Raw genomic sequence first — 4,974 nt, forward strand, 5'->3', positions numbered from 1 at the left:
GCTTTTTGAAGAAGTCTGGTAGAGACTTTTATTAGCCAATATTCCAACTACAATTATGAAGAGAATGAGAAAGATTAACCATTAGAGGGAAAGACAGTAACTCTAATTAAAACATTATCCTCACTACAGGCAAGAGATGTTTTATAATAAAACAACTCACACAATAAGCACACTTTTAATGACTGCGGAGTGAGGTCATGTTTGCCTAATATGAGGGTGATAGCTGCTATGGTTAAGAAAATGTATTTTTCTCCACAACCAAAACCTATGATCACCTGTTTACACATAACCTAGCAAGCCTGGAAGAATAAATGTTGGAGATGCAGAATTTCTCAGCAAACTGAGATTCATGGCTAGTTTTATATCCTCCTATGTAAATATGTTAAAATGGGAAAAGTCACAAGCATATGCATGGCTTTAAAAATTGTAATTTCCAATATGAGTAATGTGTATTTTTTCTGGGCATATTTGATTCAGTCATAATGTTAGTGCATTTCTTTATTCTCTTATTATAAGAGTAAATACAGTATTTGTATGATCAGTAGAAAAATAATCAGAGAAATACTTATAATGGCTTTGACATTGCAGAAAGTAACCTGCAGTTGGCTGAGTAATCTTGCTAATCTTGATCACTCCTGCTCTGCCTTTTTTGTGTGTTGATTTGTTGTTGTTTGTTGTGTTTTTTCCGTTTCTTTGTTTTTGTTTCGTGTTTTTATAGGAAACTTTAAAAAACTGTGTATTTTATATGGAAGAAAGGCTGACAGACACACACAAACACAGAGAAACACTTAAAGAAAAAATACTGTAAATCACAAGCCAATGTAATCATACAGGTGCAAAATAATATGTATTTACGTAACACCCAAAGTTCCATGTTTACCTTCACTAATCAGAATCTTTCTCTATCTGTGAAGCAACCGTATCTTTAGCTTTGTGATTATCATTTTTTCTTTATGGCCATTGCTCTTATACAGCTCTATAAAAAAATAGAGCATCTTTTTTATTATATAAATCAATGTATTATCTCAGTGTTTCTTTGTGTGTTGTATCTTTGCTTACTATTGAGTTTTCATGTTTCACCCTTTTTGCTGCCATATCTATAGATGATTTAAATTATTGTGTGGTTTGCATATTAATATGCCACAATTATTTGTCCATCCTCTTTGGCTGATAGATACTTGGATTGCATATAGTCTTTTAAAAACAATGAAAACTGCTACTATGAGCATTTTTGCACATGTCAGATGTGAACAGGTATAAACATTTCTGTAGGGTGCTTAAGCAGGAGTAAAATTGGTGGGTCAGAATTACGCATCTATTCTTTTTTTCTTTCTTTCTTTCTTTCTTTATTTTTCTCTCAGGGGAAAGCGCGAACGCAGTCCCCCACTACCACAAATTATATAGTCGAGTTTCCCACATTTGGGGAAATCCCAGGGGTCAGCACATCTGGAGTGCAAAGGATAAGCCTCGCCCTGGGAAAACCACGTTCGTGATCATGGTATCTCCCCTGCCAGTTAAGTGTTACGCGTCTATTCTTATTTCCTAATTAATGCGTATAAGTTTTCCATTTTATTTTTTTCAGTTCCAACTATCAATATATGAGAGTTTCTTGCCTCAGGATACTTCCCAACTTATGTCAGACATAAATTGCAATAGCATGCCGTGATTTAACTTGTGTTTCCTTGATACATATTTCAAAACTGATAAACTAAATTTAACTAAAAATTAATCCCTTAAAATATAATATAGACAAGTCATTTAATGAGTGAGAATACGGTCAGAAGAGCAAAATATGTCTGTTCTAGGTCTACCCTAGAACAAGGTTTATCATAGGAAATTAGAGATAATAAAACTGTTGGTAAGTCAAGGGGAGCTTAAATCACAGAAAGATGTCAGAAATTGGTGATTCACAGGAGATCACCTGGAAGTCACAGTGAATTTCAGCAATCTTATCAGAAGCTGCCACCACAGAGATTTTTCAGCAACTTTCTTGGAAGCTTCAGTAAATCTCAGCAATTGAATTGTGCATTGTTACCAATTTTAGCAGTCTGCTGTGTCAGTGCTGTTGATTGAAAACACCAAAAATCCAAAAATCTTGACTCTGCTCAAATTCATCTGTAACTTCATTCACAGAATAAGGTTTCTTCTTCACTTTGTTTTCTTTCAATGTCATTGAGAGATCTTGGAATAGTTCTCAATGTAAACCACGTGGAGAAATGTATTCGGAGCGAGTTTCCAGTTTCCCACCTATAATACATGCAGCTGTATAGCAGAGATGCTATGCAACCTTCTGGCCAATGCAGAGTTCTTACGTGTTTTTTCACCTATGCTTAAACCTCTGAGCAACAACAATAATAAAACAATAAATGCTTTCATTGAATACAGTAAACATATATCTTGTACAACAGGAAGCATACCCATGCATTCTTCTAAAAGACAGAATATATGTCTCATAAATTATTGCATTCATTTCTAATTGATTATGAATACTTTTCATTTGGAGGAACATCATGATTGCTATATTGATATTAAGGAAAATAAATTTGAACAGCTGATCAAGATGGTAACTGCCAGATCTTTCCAATATACAAGCACATTTCGCCTTTTGTAATGAGGTAATTTATATTTTCAGAGATAATTTTTGACACCATTAATATTCTAATTCCCAAAAAGCATCATTCAATAATTTTAGCACACATTGATATTCCTCACACGAACCATTTATTGCAGGAAAGGTTTCAAACAGTGATTTTGCAATTACATTATTATTGCCTTAATAATTACCTAGTGTTATCCTGTAAAGAAGGATTATTACTTCTCTTTTCACTTTTCTAATTTCAAAAAGAATTTTTTAAAAATTCATTGTTTTATAGTCAATTATGATTACCATTTTTTGATTATAGGTCAAATTTGACCACTGAAGTCCCATTTATTCATAATAGTTTTATCATTTTGAAACGACGCTAGTAGTCCCAAGATACTTCTAAAAACAGTGTTTCCCACCTGGTACTTCTCCTCTATCAGAACTTGAAAAGAAATTATTTTTCTTCAAAGAAGACTTACATCCCATTAGTGGGCATGAACAAGGGTAATTTAAATATACGTTCTGATTACTCAGTGAGCAGTTTGTAATTAGAATGAGATTAGCTATATATGCTATTCCTATTAAGTAACATAATCACACGCACACATACATAACATTTTATACTGTTATTTGTGCTTCAAATTTAATACTACAATTTTTCTTGGCCTGTTTTATTCAATCATTACATCTCTTACCGTGAGAATCATACTTCTCAAAATATCAATATATTTACTCATATGTATTTTCATACAATATTTTACAAAACAGCTTTAAATTGCTTAGAAAGCATCTGAGCTTTGAGATTCTAGAAATTCTAATCATAAAATAAAGGAAGATTGGTAATTTAAAGGTTTGTGTACCTTCATTCTAGGCCAACATTTTGAAAAGCACTTTAAATAAAAGAACCACAATTTTTAAATAGAAATTTCCTAGGAATCTGGAACGCTAAAGGTCTTCCATACCTGAATGATTCTAACCAGTTCTGGATAATCAATCTAAAATTGCATCCAAGGACATTCAATTGCATTATGATTCAGGAAGAAGCTACAAAAAGAAATCGCTTTCACTGAATTTAACTTATATAAATAGTAAAGCATTGCAGGTCAGGATGTAAAATGTCATGTCAATGTAATATCTATGATTTAATCTTCTGTACAAAAGAAAATGCCACTGATTTTCCACCTAACATTTATTTTGAAAAAAATTATTTGGTACATTCAGAGCATTGATCTGTTCAATATATTTTAAAAGCTGTTGCATAAATGCTTTTTATTAAGGTGAAATACCTAATAAACATGTTTTATTAAGAAAAATAACATAATATTAAGAAGTATTTATCTATAAGTTAGGTTAACCTACATACCCGCACAATTTCAAGTAGAGTGAGTGTGTGTGTGTGTGTGTATTAAAAGTTTTCAGATGCAGTGATCTTGCTTATATCATCAACAGACATCCCATGATTCTTTATAAATGTGATAGAAGTCTAATATCAAAATCAGGAAAGAAATGAATATGTACAAGTTGAGACTTTTTAAGAAATAATATCCAATATTTGTAAAGTTAAGTATATTAAATTATTATAATCCTTTTTGTTATATTTGCTTTTTCCAATGGATAGTCTCATAATGGCTAAACTTTTAAAATATGCGAGAAAGTACTATTTGGTTTGGACTAGGAAAATTAAGTGGAATAACAAGGATTGCACAAAAGTTTTTTCAACAAAAAAACTGTAACATGGTTACAGAATAAAGTGATTGAAACAAACTCAATATAATGTTTTGTTAAGTATTTAGGCAAATATTGTTTCACGTAACAGCAAAAAATGTTTTATATTACCTGTAAAATGTAAATACAGTTTATTTTTGTCTGTTAGTTTTCTAGGTGATATTTAGGACAAGCACTATAGGCCTTGCTTTCCTCTTCTGAATCTCAATAAATTCACTTTTATTTAGCTGGAACTTATAGCTAGATCTTTGAAAGCCAAGCATTTGTAGCCAATAACAAAATCCTATAAAGATTACATGCAAGGAACTGGAAAATCTACAGTGAAAAAAGCTTAAAAGTTTATGTCAAATACAGAAGTCTATCACACAAAACTTAAATAGACCCTGAAATCAGAATTGAGTAAAGAGAGACAGAAAATCTGCTTTGAATCAAAGAATAAAACTCACTAAGTTTCGCTTTAGAATGTGAATTACCTTTAAACAGTCTTGCCACACACACACACACACACGCACACATATATAGACATACACACATTAGTTGTATAATGTGTACATGTACATTATATACACATATTATATATTCATACTACTTTTATAAGAGACACAGTAATCATGTCTAATCAAGCATCAAATTTAAGAAACTATCTGTACACTCCATGTGCGTCT

The 4,974-nt window shown here is 31.7% G+C and overlaps 1 non-coding gene across 1 annotated transcript; it reads right to left on the minus strand.

Annotated features, from left to right (window-relative positions):
* Positions 1 to 1,358: 1,358 nt before the first annotated feature.
* On the minus strand, positions 1,359 to 1,522 carry LOC111547094. The gene has a single exon (XR_002733023.1). It is a non-coding gene; the product is annotated as a U1 spliceosomal RNA (small nuclear RNA).
* Positions 1,523 to 4,974: the final 3,452 nt, after the last annotated feature.

The sequence above is a fragment of the Piliocolobus tephrosceles genome, chromosome 3 (genome assembly GCF_002776525.5).
Source record: "Piliocolobus tephrosceles isolate RC106 chromosome 3, ASM277652v3, whole genome shotgun sequence".
In the NCBI taxonomy this organism is placed as follows: domain Eukaryota; kingdom Metazoa; phylum Chordata; class Mammalia; order Primates; family Cercopithecidae; genus Piliocolobus; species Piliocolobus tephrosceles.